Raw genomic sequence first — 19,743 nt, 5'->3', positions numbered from 1 at the left:
GCTGAGGGTGATGGCAACACCTCTGCGTGTGCAGGTGCCAGCCGGAGACAGCGCTCCGCCGGAGCAGGTGAGCCGACGCTGCAACCTGCTCACTGTGGCTCCTGCCTGGAGCACCCGGCCCGGAGTACAGTCCCTCAGCCTCCGAGAAAAGCGTGCTGCGGGCTTGGCCCGGAAAAATCGCCACAAAGATGGACAGCAAAATGAAAACCGAGTCCTCGGTACCCTATGTTTATCTGTCTCTGGGAGAACATCCTCGGGCTTAGTTATGATAGTATAAAATAGAAAATACTGTGTTGATGTCCTATATACGTGAATCTACTCAATACAATTTATAGAGCATGTGCCTCCATGGAAATGTCTTTGTACTTAGAAATGACACTTTAGTTAACTCCTTAGCCAGTCCTTGGACATTTGAGTGTAAAACAAAATGGAAGTGGCTCTGGCCAGCGCCCCTGGGAGGTCTGCACTGCCCGCTCTCAGGGGCCAGGCGTCCCCTTCATCACAGTGGCCTGCGGCCCTGCAGAACCAGAGCTCACTGTGGCTGCTCCCCACTTACTGTTTATGCCAAAATCTAGGTCACTTGAGTGCTCAAGTGAGTTCCTAACCAGGGAGTACATGGATACAGCCTATTTTAAGATTTTTTTAGTCCTGTTTAGTTTTGTGTTCTTATGGCATTATCCTGAGAAGGAAGCTTGTGGGTTTCATAGGAGCCACCACGGTTTATGCACAAAGGCCAAGAACTCCAAAACATGCCATCGGGAGGCAGCCAGAGCCCCAGAACTGACGCCAATCCCTGCCTCTCTTCAGGTCACTGCCTCCCCCAAGCCCAGGACACCTCAGGCCTGGCACTTAGGCCCATAGTGGAGGGCGTGTTCCGGGCTTCAACTTGCCCAAGAGGGGCCTCTCCCTGCAATGGTAACTGTTTCCTTCTGCCAAGGGAATCCTGTGGCCCCCACAGGAGTATGGATTTGGCCTTGGGTCTGAACAGATGGCCGTGTGGCTGCCTGGGGTCATGCTGCTCAGAGGCTGAGGGCTCCAGCCTGCAGGAACAGTGGGGGTGGGGTCCATTCAGCAAGCCCCAGTGGGTGGGCTGTGTTGGGTGGGGTAGTGTCTTCCTCAGTCTGTCTTCAAGGACACTGTGAAAAACTGTGGCTCGATCTAGCCCATGGCCACAGAGCTATATGCAGAAGCCAAAGGTGCCTGGTTTTGTCTTAGTATTTTTCAAGTCGAAAAGAGGAGATAAGTACATTCGTTTAGAAGAAACTCACCAGGAAAAGCAAGTACGGATTGACTGTGTAGGAGCGTGAGCTGGATGGGAGGAGAGGCAGTGGTTGGGTGGAGGAGGGGGTGGCTGTTTTGCTCAGAGGCTCCTTCAGTTCAATTAGTCCACCTTCCATCTTCACCTGTACCTGTGCCATCTCCTGGAGCTGTTCTGTGTAGAATCTGAGTACTGCAGTGAGCCGTGGGCCTGAACACCTGTGTGCTGACTCTAGGCCTGCTCCTCAGCCCCAGTGTCCTCTGAAAAACCAGGGTTCTAGCACAGCCCGGATCCCCTTCCCAGTCCTGAACCCACCAGCGAGCCGCAAGGCCTGGGAGCTGCTGGCCCTGTTTTCCTGTCTCCGGGATGAGCCTCTGATTTCTGAGGACTTCCCTGTCTCCCCTGATTCTGACCTCTCAGAATGGCATTTGGTGAATTCTCAATGCCCTCCTGCTTTGGCATGAAAATATGGATGGGAGTGTCACTTCCAGATCTTTTTCAGGCCTGTGCAATTCTTTCTGTTCTTCCTAGCAGACCACGACCCACCTTCCTCTGTTTCAGCCACAAAGCTAGCCATGCCTATGTGCTCCCTGCTGCTTCTCGTTGTTACTATTTTTACTGTTGTTAAAAAAACTTTCTCTTAAACTGTGTGTGTGGTTTGAAAAACGGACACACTTCCACAGCTAACTTAAGCCACCTTTCTGAGGTCCACGTGCCTCTTCTTCAGTTGGGAAGCAAATGCTTGGCTCCATCCCTTCCCAGGTTTTCTTCTACACCTGCACGTGGAAAACAGCAACACGCTGAGCAGGAAATACCTCGCCCAGGAGGATTTGTTGCCAGGCTGCATAGAGGGGCGTCCTTAGAACCTGGGGAGCCTTTGCTTCCCTCTTCCCCTCGCTCCCACGCAAGTCTTTTCTGACCACAGGTTGGGCATTGTTCAAAGAAATTCCCTGCTAGTAAACAGCGTATGGCTTCCCTCATTATGACGGCAGATTTCCCCCGACTTTTTTCCTTTTTTAATAGAGAACTCTTCACACTACAATTTTTATGGAAGATAGTCTTTCTACCTTGGGTGGATGTGTGAAAAGCAGCCAGAGGAAGATGTGATTAAAGAACAGGGTGGCAGAAATCTTTGTCAAGCGAGGTATTTCTGAGAGCCGTGTCCCTCTTCTCCAGGTCTCTGGTTCCCAGGCAGGTTGCATGGGGGAGCGGCAGGTGTTTGTCGGCGGGAAAGAGGACAAAGCCCCAGGGACCCGACTTCCAGGAAATCCCTGCTGTGGCTGGCGCAGAGGAAGAAGAATGCCTGTTCTCCTCTCAACTTAAAAAAAAGGGGTTTTTTTGGTTTTAGTTTACAGAAGTCTAAATATTAAACAGTTTTGTGGTAATAATAAGGCAGCCACTTTTTAGAAAAATTCTTTGAACTTTTTAAAGCCCTTTGTGTTTGCCTAACAGTTACTCATAGGAGGGCTGGGATAGGAAAAATGCAGGCAGGCCAGCGCCTGCTCCTGAATGCCCGTTTGAGCAATCGTATACCCTACCAATTCGGCTCGTCACTTTTTTTTTCCCTGGTGGTGGCGGCAAGAAGTTGGACGGGTTTCTGGGTACATCTTGTCCTGTGGTGAAATGAATGATTTCCTTTCAGCCTTGTGTGCTTGAAATGGGTTCCTGACACGGTGTCTGTGTCCTCACGGGAGCTGCTCGTCTGTGTGAAGACGGCCAGCAGGACACAGAGGGCTCCGGGCAGACGGGGTCACTCCGCTCGGAGCGGGCCCGCCTGTGCCTCCCTCACCTGGGGGTCCTGGAGGGAGGGCTCACGCTGCGCCTCTTCCTTCCAGATGTCTCAGGTCAACTGTGGGCTCTGATGTCCTGGGACATGTGCTGGGTGCTCCTGGCAGGAGCTGCTGTCACGTCTGAAGTGTCCCTGTGGCTGGGGCTGGCAGGCAAAGGGCCAAGAGATGTTATCTTTATAACATCTGCCGTCATCTCTGCTGTGTGGGAACTAATGGCTGCATTTGAATAATTAGGCCTTTGCGCCATAGCACAACAAAAGCCCGCACTGCTCCATTAAAGTGAACATAATTACCGTAGCTCACACATTCAGAGCCCCTTTCATCCCTCAGAAGCCGCAGCGGAAGGAGGATCTGAGTCTTGCTCAGGCCCCGTGGAGCTGGCCCCCTGGGCACAGTGTGGGCATCAGGGCCGTGGAGCCGGCCCCTGGGCACAGTGTGGGCATCAGGGCCGTGGAGCCAGCCCCCTGGGCACAGTGTGGGCATCAGGGCCGTGGAGCTGGCCCCCTGGGCACAATGTAGGCATCAGGGCCGTGGAGCCGACCCCCTGGGCACAGTGTGGGCATCAGGGCCATGGAGCCGGCCCCCTGGGCACAGTGTGGGCATCAGGGCCGTGGAGCCGGCCCCCTGGGCACAGTGTGGGCATCAGGACTGCAGCCTTTCTGTCTCCTCTGTGCTTCCTGAGCGCTCCTGGCTAACCTCTGCTTTGGCCCTCTGCGTGCTTCCATTCAGTCCCACGTGGCTGTCGTCTCTTGGGCCCCACGCTGCATCTGGCTCACGTTCGTTTCCCTCAGGCAGACGTTGGGGTGAAGTCTCCTGACGTCTCTGTGCCTCAGTTTATTCGTCTGATAATCACCACATCTGCACCATCAACTTCCGGGATTGTTGTAAACATCAGATGAAGCCATGGATAGAAAGTGATTTGCAGAGTATAAAAATGCCACACACATAATGAAAGTCCTACCGTTACTCAGGTTAGGGCATGGGCACTGTTTAAGCAGCCGCTGGTCCTGGGACCCAGCATGTGGCCCTTCCACAGACAGCTTTCAGAAGCAGGCTTCATGTCCGCGAAGGCCGGAGACCCCTCCAGACCGATGGCCATGTCCACTGGAAACTCGGGCCTTCAGCTTCCTGGGAGATGTTTCCTTCCTGTCAGTGATCAGCGTGCTCTTTTCATTAGCCAATCAATCAGTATTCTTGTAACACCTATACCAAACGACGCCGTGCTAGTCAGGTTGCAGTGTGAACACGCGTGAGGGCAGAGGTGAGTACAAATCTCCCAAGTCCCTTATCGGAAAAAAAATGGAGCCAAATCGGCTCTGGATTTGAAGAAGGGAATCCCTGCAGCCCGCTCTCATTGTCAAGTTCTGTTTTTTACTGATGAATCTAGGGTTGGGGATGTGTCATGAAAGAAGCTGACGTACCCCTTCAAGGATGGATGCACTCTTAGTCAATGAAGGACGGATGGATCCATAACATCATTCGTTGAGAGTTCAGATGTGAATCATATTTTGGAATTTGCCCTAAGACACCCAGCCACCCAGTGCTCTCCTGGCTGGCACACCTCTTGTGCTGAGGCTGTGCCCCCACAATGCATGGGTGAGAGCCCTGCAAGCTGTCAGTTGTAAGAAAACTCAAGATTAACCTGACACAGTCTTTAAGGAGTGGTGATTGCATTGTAGGTGAAAAGGAAATGGGGGAAATTCTTCACACCAGCCTCTGAATGGAGATTGCTGGGTTTTCCCATTTGAATTTCAAGCCTGTAAAGAAGGGCACACATGGGCTTGGCTTTCCTTACTTAGCAATATTGCTGGAGAGCTCTAACTTTCCAAGGATCCAGACCTCTCTCCAGCCTCTGCAAAGCCCTCCGCTCTACAGACGTGCCCTGGGCGGCTTGCAGAATCATCACACAAGGTGGGAGCTTAACCATCATGCATTGACATGGCAATTGCTCGTGAGCGAGATCTATTTTGTCCCTTGGGGAGTTTATATGTTGTAGAGGGCAAAGCTACACTAACAGGAAATTGTGCTCCACAGGGCTAAGTGCAGCAATAGGGTAGCAAGGGAGTGTACCGACCCTACTGAGGGAACACAGCTCACCAAGAACCACCAGGGAGTTTCTGGCAAGAGACAATGCCAGGAGCATGTCTGGTGCACGAGAGGGAGTCACCCAGGTGAAGAAAATGGACGGGGAGTGCTCGGAAGGGAGGCGGGAATGAGGCCAGTGCAGGCTGGAAAACCGGGAGATGATATCAGGGCTGACGCAGGCAGTGGGGGCGACGATGACGTGGAAGATGAAGTGCAGTTTGAGAGGAAGAAATTGGGGAGACGGTGTCCGAGGTTTAAAATCATGAAGATTGAGGTTGTGGAGGGGAACACATCCCAAAGAAGGCTGGGTCCATGGGGCGGCATGCTTGCTGAGAGGCCCGGCACTGCAAGGCTCCCATCGAGGGTTTGCTGCAGGACATTTGTCATTCTCACAGGAAGAGCTGAATTCTGAGAATGTATGGGAAAATTTCTGAGATTCTAGCACCGTGAGTTTGGGCTGAGCACCCTCCTCGGTTGTCAACAGTTCAATGCGGGCTTATGATATGCCAGACAAGAGCACTGTGGAGAATGGGACATCCAAGTTGATAGTAGGTGCGATGCTCCCTGCTGCTGTGGGAGATGCCGGGAAACGCATTCAGGGTGGGAGACTTCTTGGCAGAGGCTGGAAGGGCTTCACAGGGGAGGTAGAGCAGGAGCTTGCCAGGCAGAAGAGGGAAGGAGGGAAGGAAGGCCATTCCTGCAACAGGCTCGGTGTGGGAGCATGGGCAGGCCTGGCATTATGGCATCATGGCAAAGGTGACTTAAAGGATCTCCAGAAAGCCATTGTCTTTCAGAGGGTCGTAGTGTGTGCCAAGAATCTGAACAGCCTTTCAGAAGCACCAAGTTGCGCTAACACCCTCTCCTAACCTGACTGGCTTGGAACCTACCTGTCTTAGAATCACAGTGCCAGCTGAGGAAGGGAGACTTTCTCTGTGTAACATTTACCGTATCGTTTCCTAACCTTTGACCTGCACATTCGCCTCCTTTGAAAGTTATGGTTTTGTGGTTAGCTGAGTGTTAAAAGCCTATAGGTTTCAAACCTCTGTCATTATAACTTTACCAGGAGTCTGAAGATGAACAGAATCATCACCCCAGTGAAACCCTTCAGTTACCTATACCTGCAGGGACTCAGGAGGGATCATCAAATATCTCCGAGTTTAAGTGTCACAATGATGTTTCTTTCTTAATGCATTGTCATAGCTTGTTCTAACCTTATCAATAGAAGAATCTATTTAAATCAAACCAAACTTATTATACACTTCAGTTGGAGTCTGTTTACTTTAGTTCCAGTTTTTGAAGATATGTTCCAAGTAATAAAATTCCACATGCAGAGTTCGAATAAAGGCATTGAATAAGCCTTGCTCTTCTCCAGGAAAAGGTATGCGAATCCCAGGAATCGTGCCAGGTTTGTTAACGAGTGCTGTAGTTAACCCCCTTTTGTTCTCCAAGGGTCTTGCTTTATCACCCAGCCTGGAGTGCAGCTTCAGGACCTTGGCTCCCTGCAGCTATGGCCTCCCACACTCAACGATCCTCCCACTTCAGCCTCCCAGGTAGCTGGGACTACAGGCGTGCACCACCATGCCTGGCTAAGTTTTGAATTTTTGGGTGAGACAGGGTTTCGCCACGTTGCCCAGGCTGGTCTCGAACTCCTGGGCTCAAGCAGTCCTCCAGCCTTGGCCTCCCAAAGTACTGGTATCACAGATGTGAGGCAGCACACCCAGCCTACAGTAGCATTTTCAACACCGAATGAAACAGAGCAAAATGAACGGGCTGCTACTGGAGCCATGTGCGGATGACCAGAATGGAGACATCGCTTACTGTTCTTGGTTTCACACGGCACGTCAAAGGCTGTCAGGACTGTCCTGGGCCGTGGAGAGCCACCAAGCCCTGCAATTTGTAGCACATACAATAGTGTCACATCAACTTTCTTCAAAAACAACATTGTCCTGAGCCCACACACTCCATTGACATCCAGGTCAAAATAAGTTTTCCACTAATGCTTTGCTGTGGGGTTCAGTCCTTCACTCATTGGGCAGATACTGACTGAGTGCCCGTGGACGTGCAGGAAGACAGCGGTGAAGAAGACTGGCAAGGGCTGTGTTTTCATGGATTTATGTTCCATAGAAGGGAAAACAGAGAAACGTAAATGGAAAAAATGCAGTAGGGCATAGCATCGGGGGTGCGTGACTGGCCAGCCGCCTGCAGTCCCCTCTGCTGGCGTGAGTCTGAGCCCATCTTCCCTGCCTCCACACCGATGTGGTGTGCCATAGCAAACTGTGGTGATGGCATGGTTAATGTCACATTTCTCCTCTAAAGTGTTGAGAGCTTAACATGTCTTTTTTCTCACTGAATAATGGAGGAAAATATTAAGTACCAGCCAAGGACTGAGCCAGTGAGGGCCGGAGACAGTGAGGACCAGAGACAGTGAGGGCCAGATCTGGAGGTATGCAGGGCTCCCCATCTAACTTTCCCAGACATCAGGAGAGAGGATCACCCTCCTGGGCAAAGAGGAGCTGCCCCGGGGCTGGCAGGGGAGTCCCCCCCACCTCCTCTGACACAGGCTCAGCCAGCCCACAGCAACCCCCTGGGATCCCCACTGCCTGCCCCACTCCCTCCCACTGCCACTCACTCAGGAGCCACGCCTCTGTGTCATCAAAGCCACCAGAGCAGGAGACTCCACACACCACTCCCTCCCTCTCATCCCCACCCACCGCACAGCAGGACACCATCATCTTGCAGGCAGACAATGAGGATAGGACAGCTATTGAGAAAAGCGCGTGGCTTCGGAGGCTCAGGACATGTCCCGACGGCACCTGCAGGTTTTCTTTTCCTGGGGCCGCGGGCACTGGCGGTGCTGCACCTGCCGCGGGCCAGCGCCCTGCCTGTCAGTCGCATACCTGGGCGCTGGTGCAGGCCCTGGCCTGCTCCACATCCTGCCCTGCTGCGGTTCTGTCTCCCCACTGCACCCCCGCTCAGTAGACTGCGGAGCAAGGCTGTCCCTCCCAGACCTGCCATTTGATTTTCTAGAATCCTGTGGCCGTGAAAGAAGAGAAAAACACAGCCCTTTTTGCCTCTCCCTCCGGGCCACAGGCCAGGGTGAGACCTTGCTTGCCTTTATCCAATCTGTTGTCAGTCAATTTCTTTCCTTATTTTGGTGTCGGAGAAGCAAACCCTTTTCACACATATGGTTCACGCTGTGTTTACACTAGTGGGTATCTCGGAAGAGAGATGAAACCCATCGTTTAGCAAAACAGGGATTTGTCGACATGAGCAGGCCAGTGTTCTTGTCTAACAGCACCAACAGGTAAGCTCTCCATGAAAGCAAAGGCTGTATGCTACTGGATCTTTATTCAAGCTCTAAGAGAGGTCTGCAGAGATGAACCTGTTCAGAGAGACAGGGGGAGGCAGACTCAGAGGAAGTGGCAGGAAGCGCTGCTGAGAGCAGCGCAGGGCGTCCCCGCGGGTGTGGAGGCCCGTCCTCGGCCCTGGAGCCGTGTCTGGCTCGGTAGCAAGGCTGGACTCCAAGGTCTGCAGTCTTCCCACCGCTGTATTTTGTTCCTTGGTGCTGGAGCAATGAGGACGTTTTGCTGTTAGTGGTGGAGTGGGTGCCCCTGACTTTGCGATGACAGCAGTGATTGAAACACTCCGTATTCTCTGATGACAGGAGTGAAAAATCTCGTTTTCTGCTTTATTGGAGCTGTTCACACAGGCTGTGCATTGAACCTAGAGAATGCTCCGTCCACTGCACAGGTGACGGGCACTTAAGTGACCATCATCTGGTCAGTGGGTGTCTGGTGGCAAAGGGAGGGAGGCGGTGACAGTGTCCTTCAGGGTGGAGGGCGCCTGAGTTTCACCCATGTAAGCTAATTCCCTCTCGCCTGGCAAACCCCGCAGGCCCAGAACTCTGTGTGAGTGGCTGGGGCCCCATAATAGGGGCAGTGTGGAGCCAAACAGGCTGGAGGGGGGCAGAAATAAAGGGGATGTGTGTTAGGGGAGGAATGTTTTCTTGAGGGATCTATGGCAGCAGAGCTGCCCAGTGAGCCACAGATGACGGTGGAAGGAGCCAGGCCGTGCAGCACCCAGGCTGGGGTGATGGTGCACAGACGTGCGGACGTATGGGGGTGGTCTGGCACATCCTGGGACCACTGTGCTGCCCCGAACTTTCCAGGCAGAGCCCCACATGCGCATGAAAGGGGCAAGGGTGGCATCCGTCCACTTGATGGGCACCTTGGGGATAAATCTCTTTTTAATGGTAGATGTACTGCCGGGCCCTCCAAAGCAGATCAGTCCTCTTCCCAGCCAGCAAGCCCACTCAGCCCTTCAGGTCCGCGGAGGAACGTGGTCTGCCTTACTGCTGGTGGACGGCCCATCAGTGTCCTTGCTCATGGTGGCTGGCCATGTGATTCCCAGCTGCCATAAAGACCACTTGATGTAATAACATTTCTTTAGGTGCGGATAGTACTAGCATAACATTTGGATTGAAACACCTTCCCATCCATTGTGGTAATGGTTGTTCCTTAGGGACTTAGCGCTATTAAACTAAACCATAGACTTCATTTCTCCAGGTGAAAGAAGAGATCTCCTTGGCAGTGTGGGACATGTTTGCCATGTGCCAAGGGCCATGCTTGCTTGGCCTCCAGGCTGCCCAGACCCAAGCTTCTCCCTGGTGCCCGTGCTGCACCGCAGGGCCCAGCGGAATGTGGACTTTGCCTCAACAGGGCTGGGACCCAAGACTGCAGGAGTCTGGGGTGCTGGGTCTCCGTGGGCATGAGGCTGGGGGTCTGGGCTGCCCACACTGCACAGTGAAGGGCCACTGGTGCTTCCAGATTCACCTTCTAGAGAGTGGGGAGCTCCCTTGGATGGATGCTCCGCTGAAGATGGACTCTGGGGGTGCTCTTGGGCACCAACACAGGCCCATCCTAGGTACATCGCCGGCTCTGCGCTCCGCTCCCATTCACTTCGGCCACCACTGTGTTAGTCACGTGTCAACCGCAGGGCAAGGGAGAGCCTAACAGCAGACACTTGTTCCCATGAGCCGTATGTGTGCAGGTAGGCTGCAACGCAACAGGTGCTACTGTGAGCAAGGCTGCCCCTTCCTGCTCCCACAGAGCCTGCGTACTATCCTGGAGCCTGTGCTCAGCTGTCTCCCCTGCCTGCCCATGGGCTGTGCATTTTTCTTAAGAGAAGGTGAGCACACTGCTCTGTCTGTCTTCCTTTTCTTTCCTTCCTTCCTTCCCTCCCTCCCTTCCTTCTTCCCTCCTTCCTTCCTTCCTTTCCTCCCTCCTTCCTTCCTTCCCTCCCTCCTTCCCTCCTTCCTTCCTTCCCTCCCTACCTCCTTCTTTTCTCCCTCCCTTCCTTCCCTGCCTCCCTCCCTCCCTCCTTCCTTCCTTTTCCTTCCCTCCCTCCCTTCCTCCTTCCTTCCCTTCTTCCTTCCTTCCCTCCCTCCCTCCTTCCTTCCCTCTTTCCTTCCTTCCCTCCCTCCTTCCTTCCTTCCCACCCTCCTTCCTTTCCGCCTCCTTCCTTCCTTCCCTCCCTCCTTCCTTCCCTCCCTCCCTCCTTCATTCCTTCCTTCCCTCCTTCCCTTCCTCCCTCCCTCCTTCTTTCCCTTCTTCCTTCCCTCCCTCCTTCTTTCCTCCCTCCCTCCCTCCTTCCTTCCCTCCTTCCCTCCCTCCCTTCCTCCCTCCCTCCCTCCTTCTTTCCCTCCCTCCCTCTCTCCTTCCTTCCTTCCCTCCTTCCCTTCCTCCCTCCCTCCTTCTTTCCTTTCTTCCTTTCTTCCCTCCCTCCTTCCTTCCTTCCCTCCCTCCCTCCTTCCTTCCCTCTTTCCTTCCCTCCCTCCCTCCCTCCCTCCCTCCCTCCCTCCCTCCCTCCCTCTTCCTTCCTTCCTTCCTTCCTTCCTTCCTTCCTTCCTTCCTTCCTTCCTTCCCTTCTCTCCTTCTCTCTCTTTTCTTGAGACAAAGTCTCACTCTGTTGCACAGGCTAGAGTGCAATGACACTATCTCGGCTCACTGCAACCTCTGCCTCCCGGGTTCAAGCGATTCTCGCGACTCAGCCTCCAGAGCAGCTAGGATTATAGGCACCTGCCACCATACCTGGCTAATTTTTTATTTTTTTAGTAGAGATGGGTTTCACCATGTTGGTAGGCTAAACTCCTGAACTCAGGTGATCCACCCGCCTCAGCCTCCCAAAGTGTTGGGATTACAGGCATGAACCCCTGCACCCGTTTTTCGGTACCCCATCCCTGGCAACCCCTCCATAAACAGAAGGCTCAGCATATCCCTATTGCTCAATCCATTTTTACTTTCCCTGCTTTCTGCTCATGCTCACCCAGCTTGCAGGTGTCCATCAAAGGACAGCTCTAGGTGCTACTAGATGCACTTGTACAGTGAGTGCTACTGTGGTCCTATGTCCGCACTCTTACTTGTTTATAAGACACCAACTTAGCATGGCCACATAGAGTTTGTGTGGCCGAGGGCACTAAGGCCTTACTTTTCCCGCTCTCTCAGCCATCAGCATCAGCCAGCTGGTCTGCCCACCTGCATCTGCCCACCTGCATCTGCTCACCTGCGCCTGCCCACCTGTGCCTGCCCACCTGCTCCTGCCCACCTGCGTCTGCTCATCTGCGCCTGCCCACCTGCGCCTGCCCACCTGCGCCTGCTCAGCTGCACCTGCCCACCTGTGCCTGCCCACCTGCATCTGCTCACCTGCGTCTGCCCACCTGCATCTGCCCACCTGCATCTGCTCACCTGCGTCTGCCCACCTGCGTCTGCTCATCTGTGCCTGCCCACCTGCGCCTGCTCAGCTGCACCTGCCCACCTGTGCCTGCCCACCTGCATCTGCTCACCTGCGTCTGCCCACCTGCATCTGCCCACCTGCATCTGCTCACCTGCGTCTGCCCACCTGCGTCTGCTCATCTGCGCCTGCCCACCTGCTCCTGCCCACCTGCGCCTGCCCACCTGCGTCTGCCCACCTGCTCCTGCCCACCTGCGCCTGCCCACCTGCGTCTGCTCATCTGCGCCTGCCCACCTGCGCCTGCTCAGCTGCGCCTGCCCACCTGCGTCTGCCCACCTGTGTCTGCTCACCTGCGTCTGCTCATCTGCGCCTGCCCACCTGCACCTGCTCAGCTGCGCCTGCTCAGCTGTGCCTGCTCACCTGCATCTGCTCACCTGCGCCTGCCCACCTGCACCTGCCCACCTGCACCTGCTCAGCTGCGCCTGCCCACCTGCATCTCCTCACTTGCATCTGCTCACCTGTGCCTGCCCACCTGCGCCTGCCCACCTGCGCCTGCCCAGCTGCGCCTGCCCACCTGCATCTGCCCACCTGCTCCTGCCCACCTGCATCTGCTCACCTGTGCCTGCCCACCTGTCTGCTCACCTGTGTCTGCTCACTTGTGCCTGCCCACCTGCGCCTGCTCACCTGCGCCTGCCCACTGTGCCTGCTGCTATCAGAGCTGAGAGCAGGGCGGCTTTTGCAGCTTAGCCTTCAGGAGCCAGTGGGCAGGAGCAGCCTGCGTCCTGAGGCTGTAGTCAAAGGTCTGGAGGCACATCTGCTACCCGTCTGGTTCACCTTTACCAGGAACTCCATTGTCCCATAACCCTCCATGAAGCGACTGGAATAGTCACAGGGTGAGTAGAAAACTGTGTGCATTAAACTAGAGGCTTCCTCAGCAGGACATGCAAGTAAGTGCAAAACCAGGTGGAGCTCAGGACATGGGAGATGCAGAGAGGAGGCCTCACTGCCTGTGTGAGTTCATGCATGCCTGTGTGCACAGAGGAATGCACACTTGCACGCCCACACATGCATGTGCACACACAACACATGTGCACACCCACGCCCACACACATGCATGTGCACATACATACACATACATGCACACCCACACATATGCACACACACATACACAACACACATGCACACCCACACATACATGCATACATACATGCACACACATGCACATCCACACACATGCATGAACACACACAACACACGTGCATGCCCACACACATGCATGACCACACACATGCATGTGTGCATACATGCACACACATATGCACCCCCACACATGCATGTGCACACAACCCAAACTTCATTCAGACTGGAAAACAAAGTGCTCTAAAACTCACACATGCACGCCCACACACATGCACACCACACACATGCACACCACACACATGCATGTGCACATACACAACACACGTGCACACACAACACACATGCACGCCCACACACATGCATGTGCACACAACCCAACTTCATTCAGACCGGAAAACAAAGTGCTCTAAAACTCACAGAGCAATAGGTTTCATTTGGGAGGTAATAGGTATAGGAAAAGGTTTCTTCACAGTGAGCTGTGTGCCTCTGGGCATTGTTTTCCTAAAGAGAACACCCCTGGCTGCTCAGACAACAGGGATACTCATTTGACCAAGTGTCAGCATTCTGTAGAAGTACACATTGCATTCTTAGCTTGCAATTTTGCAGGGAAGGTGTTTGTGTATTACACAGTGAGGAATCTTAATCACCTACGCGCGGCAGCTGAACTGCCGGCCCGGCCCATTTAGGACGTGGATCCCTGGAGGAATTCCAGTTCTGCCCTGGTATAGCTGCAGATGGGCTGGCAGCCGGACGCACCGAGCACTGCCTGAACACTGGGAGGGGCGACCCAGGTGACATGCAGGATCAGCATGGCTGTTCGCAAGAGCATGACACTGGACAGGAGAACACTGCTGAAAACACGGCCCTTTGCGTGACACCACAGTCATGAGAGCTGACGAGTGCTGAACATCTCCCATGTGCCGGGCATCCTCTGGGTGCTTTCAGTCTATTCACCTAAATCTTCCCCACCCTGCATGGCAGGTGTTCTAAGGACACCCCCACCCCCCGATGACTGTGTACAGTGAGGCATGGAGTGCTCCAGGCCCCCGGACTGCAGTCTGACCTGGCCGCCGCCTCTCCTGTAGGGAGCATGTCTTGGCATGGCACTCAGCTCTTGCTCAGTGGCCCAAGCAGAGGTGTGCTTGCTCCAACCAAGGGGATCAGCTGTGAGCGCTGGGTTCAGGGCACAGGGCAGGGTGCAGGGCTCAGAGCCCCTTCCCAGGAGGCTGCTGCAGGGGCCCTGTGAGGCTGGAGAGGGAAGGAAGGGCTTGGGTACACCACTAGCTGGGCAGCACTGCTCCTGTCCCTGGGTCTAGCCGGGGAGCACTTCTCCTGTCCCTGGGTCTAGCAGGGAGCATTCCTACTTTCCCTGGGACTACCCAGGAGCATTGCTCCTGTCCTTGGGTCTAGCTAGAGAGCACCACTCCTTTCTCTGGGTCTGGCTGGGAGCACTACTCCTGTCCCTGGGTCTAGCTGGAGAGCACTACTCCTGTCCCTGGGTCTAGCCGGGGAGCACTGCTCCTGTCCCTGGGTCTAGCTGGAGAGCACTACTCCTGTCCCTGGGTCTAGCCGGGGAGCACTGCTCCTGTCCCTGGGTCTAGCCGGAGAGCACTACTCCTGTCCCTGGGTCTAGCCGGGGAGCACTGCTCCTGTCCCTGGGTCTAGCCGGGGAGCACTGCTCCTGTCCCTGGGTCTAGCTGGGGAGCACTGCTTCTGTCCCTGGGTCTAGCTTGGGAGCACTACTCCCTTCACTGGGACTACCCAGGGAGCACTACTCCTGTCCTGTGTCTAGCTGGGAGCACTATTCTTGTCCCTGGGCCTAGCTGGGGAGCACTACTCCCTTCACTGGGACTACCCAGGGAGCACTGCTCCTGTCCTGTGTCTAGCTGGGAGCACTATTCCTGTCCCTGGGCCTAGCTGGGGAGCACCACTCTCTTCTCTGGGTCTGGCTGGGAGCAGGACTCCTTTCCCTGGGCCCAGCCGGGAGCTCATGCTGCCTCCTTCCTCCTTGGCTGCAGTCAGTATGACAAGCACAACATGGAGTTAACTTCTGCAAAGGAAAATGCCCTCCGATTCCCCACTCCCCTCAAATGTAAACCAGCCCTTTCTGAGGAGGGCAGGCGATCCTCTTGATCAGGTATTCAGAGTTGGCAAAAGACACGTGGCTCCATTGCTTTCTCCTGCTTCCAGCTGAATGTGATAATTGCTTATTTTCAGAACTGCCTCTGGTGACAGGTCATGAGCAGGCTGAAAGGCAACAGAGAGGCCCCGGAGCACCCGCAGTGTGTGCTCACCCATGTGCGCTCCTGCGATGTGCAGGGACTCAGGCAGCTCTGGGAAATTCTTGGGGTTGTGAGCACTGAGCTGAAATGGTTGGAGCCACTGTGTGGCAGATGGCTGAGGGGGGACAGAAGCAGTGCTCCCCACCTAGACCCACGGACAGGAGTACTGCTCCCCACCTAGACCCAGGAACAGGAGCAGTGCTGCTCAGCTAGACCCAGGAACAAGAGCAGTGCTGCTCAGCTAGACCCAGGATAGGAGTAGTGCCCCCCGGCTAGACCCAGGAACAAGAGCAGTGCTCCCCACCTAGACCCATGGACAGAAGCAGTGCTCCCCACCTAGACCCATGGACAGGAGTACTGCTCCCCACCTAGACCCAGGAACAGGAGCAGTGCTGCTCAGCTAGACCCAGGAACAAGAGCAGTGCTGCTCAGCTAGACCCAGGAACAAGAGCAGTGCTGCTCAGCTAGATTCAGGAACAAGAGCAGTGCTGCTCAGCTAGACCCAGGAACAGGAGCAGTGCTGCTCAGCTAGACCCAGGAACAGGAGCAGTGCTGCTCAGCTAGACCCAGGAACAAGAGCAGTGCTCCCCAGCTAGACCCAGGAACAAGAGCAGTGCTCCCCACCTAGACCCAGGAACAGGAGCAGTGCTGCTCAGCTAGACCCAGGAACAGGAGCAGTGCTGCTCAGCTAGACCCAGGAACAGGAGCAGTGCTGCTCAGCTAGACCCAGGAACAAGAGCAGTGCTGCTCAGCTAGACCCAGGAACAGGAGCAGTGCTGCTCAGCTAGACCCAGGAACAGGAGCAGTGCTGCTCAGCTAGACCCAGGAACAAGAGCAGTGCTCCCCACCTAGACCCAGGAGCAGGAGCAGTGCTGCTCAGCTAGACCCAGGAACAGGAGCAGTGCTCCCCACCTAGACCCAGGAACAAGAGCAGTGCTCCCCAGCTAGACCCAGGAACAAGAGCAGTGCTCCCCAGCTAGACCCAGGAACAAGAGCAGTGCTCCCCACCTAGACCCAGGAACAGGAGCAGTGCTGCTCAGCTAGACCCAGGAACAGGAGCAGTGCTGCTCAGCTAGACCCAGGAACAAGAGCAGTGCTCCCCACCTAGACCCAGGAACAGGAGCAGTGCTGCTCAGCTAGACCCAGGAACAGGAGCAGTGCTGCTCAGCTAGACCCAGGAACAGGAGCAGTGCTCCCCACCTAGACCCAGGAACAGGAGCAGTGCTGCTCAGCTAGACCCAGGAACAGGAGCAGTGCTGCTCAGCTAGACCCAGGAACAAGAGCAGTGCTCCCCACCTAGACCCAGGAACAGGAGCAGTGCTGCTCAGCTAGACCCAGGAACAGGAGCAGTGCTGCTCAGCTAGACCCAGGAACAGGAGCAGTGCTGCTCAGCTAGACCCAGGAACAAGAGCAGTGCTGCTCAGCTAGACCCAGGAACAGGAGCAGTGCTCCCCACCTAGACCCAGGAACAAGAGCAGTGCTCCCCAGCTAGACCCAGGAACAAGAGCAGTGCTCCCCAGCTAGACCCAGGAACAAGAGCAGTGCTCCCCACCTAGACCCAGGAACAGGAGCAGTGCTCCCCAGCTAGACCCAGGAACAGGAGCAGTGCTCCCCAGCTAGACCCAGGAACAAGAGCAGTGCTCCCCACCTAGACCCAGGAACAGGAGCAGTGCTGCTCAGCTAGACCCAGGAACAGGAGCAGTGCTGCTCAGCTAGACCCAGGAACAAGAGCAGTGCTCCCCAGCTAGACCCAGGATAGGAGTAGTGCTCCCCGGCTAGACCCAGGGACAGGAGTAGTGCTCCCAGCCAGACCCAGAGAAAGGAGTGGTGCTCTCCCGGGCATGGAGGGACAGTGGGTCGTGCTCACAGGGGCACTCCACAGCCAACAGACTGCCAGGTTCATGCAGCCTGGGAGAGAGGGCATGGAGGGGCGCTCTGCTGGGGAAAGAGGACCTGCCCAGTGGCTGGCAGGGGAGTCCCCCCCACCTCCTCTGGCACAGGCTCAGCCAGCCGACAACAGCCCCCTGGGATCCCCACTGCCTGCCCCACTCCCTCCCACTGCCACTCACTCAGGAGCCACGCCTCTGTGTCATCAAAGCCACCAGAGCAGGAGACTCCACACACCACTCCCTCCCTCTCATCCCCACCCACCGCACAGCAGGACACCATCATCTTGCAGGCAGACAATGAGGATAGGACAGCTATTGAGAAAAGCGCGTGGCTTCGGAGGCTCAGGACATGTCCCGACGGCACCTGCAGGTTTTCTTTTCCTGGGGCCGCGGGCACTGGCGGTGCTGCACCTGCCGCGGGCCAGCGCCCTGCCTGTCAGCCGCATACCTGGGCGCTGGTGCAGGCCCTGGCCTGCTCCACATCCTGCCCTGCTGCGGTTCTGTCTCCCCACTGCACCCCCGCTCAGGAGACTGTGGAGCAAGGCTGTCCCTCCCAGACCTGCCATTTGATTTTCTAGAATCCTGTGGCCATGAGAGGAGAGAAAAACACCACTCCCTTAACTCTCTGCTTACCTGTTTCCTTTTTTAAAGAAAAAACATGGCATGAAAACTGTTTTCTCCAGCCAGTTAATCTTTTTCTTTTTCTGCCTCCCCCTTGCCTCCCTTCCTTGCTCTTGTTTTCCTCCTCCTCCTTTTCTTTCTTCCTCCTCTTCCTCCTCCTTTTTCAAGACAGCAAACAGCAACTCTTTCCTCCTAGACTGAGTGGTCCGTATGGGTAGGGGCAGGGCTGCTTCTGCACAGCGTTTTCGTTGTCTGGGATGGGGTCTGCTGGCGCTGGCTGCACACTTCATGCACACATCCCACGGGGTAACTTTCAGGGTCCCTTGAAATACGGAGGGTGCATCCACTTCCTGGTTAGCGACTAACTTGAATTCCTGGGGGTGCTATGCTCTTTTCTGTGTTTATATGAATCAAAATACAGTACCAAGAAATGAGAAATTTGAAGAGGGAAGCAGCTTGCCTTGCACTCAGTCAGATTCACGCTAACCCGATTAAGAACACAGCAGGTGGACCACGGCATGCATTTGGCTTATTGGAGCTCACGTAACTTGGATGCAAGTTCATGTTGATTTGATGGGATTTTAGACTTTTATGCTTTCATACAAATCACATCTCATTCATTTTCTTTTGATATTTTACCACGTTAGAGCCAGCATAACAAACACCTTAAATCTTGAATGTGGTTAATCAGAATCCTCGTCACGCTCAGTGTGATGCCAGTTGCCTTAGAATTGGTGAACTCTTGATGGGATGAGAAAGAAATTCAAAGAACTCTACTGCACGTGGTAAACGGAATACACTACGGTGTGTATGTCTGTGTGTCCTGTGTCGTGAGGGAGATGTGAGTGTGTTGGGGGGAGGGTAGTTTCACTAATGCTGACTCCAACAGGGTAGGATTCATGAGCATTCCAGTGATGTTTACACCAGCACTTTATCCGACTTTCATGAGGTTCATTTTTCTAAATTCAACTATTGAAGCTATTTTAGAAATATCCTTCAGCTTCCTTATACTAAGAGACTTGAGCAACGCCATGCATTTGTTACAGGAGGGACTCAGAAACCTGGGTTCCCCATTTCTGGGCTGTTGGTGTCTGTACTTATTCATTACACCTGAGCGCCTATGAAGAAGCTAAGCATGCTGCAAGCTAGGACACACATGTCCCTGTCCCGACACACCTACCAGAATCCATGCATTCAGATCATACTTACGGTTATTCAGAGGGGGAGATGGCTTCCGTCTTTGTAACATGATGTAACAGACGTTATGTCATTCAATCCTGCCTTACAGAAACCCTGCGAGATAGAGGCAGAGAGAGCAGGTGTTATTCCCATTTTTAGATAAGTGTAATTTATGAAGTAATTCGTAACCTATAAGTAGGATGACAATATATCCTGCTTTGCCTGGGAAAACCCCAGATAACACTGTGCTGATGTAATTATGAGCATCTCCTTTCACGATACCATCCCATAGGGGATGATAAATGCCATGTTCCCTACCAAGCTAGAATCACTTTTCACTTATATCACACTTTCAAAGTTCATGTGACCTGTGCCAGGCCAGGTGGTATCTTGTGACAATAAGAGGTGGTCGGCACTGGAGCATTGGTCCGGGCCTGGGCTGCAGGTCAGACCTGGCACACATCCTGGCTGTATCCCGGCTGTCCATACTTGGGCTGGTGACTGGCATCTGGAAAGCACCACATTATAGTTTATTGTGTTTGCCACTTTATCTCATGGCCTTTAGTCATTGGCACCTTTTTCTTCTCCAGGTAGAAGGCTTTCCCTGACTTCATCTGAGAGGGCTCGAAGAAGCATTCCTGGTCCCTCTCCAGTTGAGGAGTCTGGCTTCCACCATTCTCCTCACTAACGGGTGGTAGTCTCAGCCTCTCCTCTTTTTTTGCATGCTCTGCTGACGCTCCTCTCACTCTGCCTCCCTTGGCAACACCAGA

The 19,743-nt window shown here is 54.5% G+C and overlaps 1 protein-coding gene across 10 annotated transcripts in view; it reads right to left on the bottom strand.

Moving 5' to 3' along the window:
* Positions 1 to 7,114: 7,114 nt before the first annotated feature.
* CLXN (calaxin) overlaps positions 7,115 to 19,743 on the bottom strand; it is a 33,128-nt gene continuing 20,499 nt past the window's right edge. For 3 of the 10 annotated variants that reach the window (XR_013528231.1, XR_013528232.1, XR_013528238.1), the window contains 4 exons: positions 19,004 to 19,087; positions 13,420 to 13,503; positions 12,547 to 12,739; positions 8,462 to 10,187 (listed from right to left, as the gene is read on the bottom strand). The gene's annotated coding sequence lies outside the window, so the exon portion shown is untranslated. Of the gene's footprint in view, positions 7,229 to 8,461; positions 10,188 to 12,546; positions 12,740 to 13,419; positions 13,504 to 17,925; positions 18,536 to 19,003; positions 19,088 to 19,743 lie in introns of those variants that run through there. The other 7 variants (XR_013528234.1, XR_013528240.1, XR_013528233.1 and 4 more) reach the window with 5 other exon arrangements.

Source organism: Callithrix jacchus, chromosome 16 (assembly GCF_049354715.1).
Source record: "Callithrix jacchus isolate 240 chromosome 16, calJac240_pri, whole genome shotgun sequence".
In the NCBI taxonomy this organism is placed as follows: domain Eukaryota; kingdom Metazoa; phylum Chordata; class Mammalia; order Primates; family Cebidae; genus Callithrix; species Callithrix jacchus.
This window is presented reverse-complemented; position numbering and strand designations above follow the sequence as displayed.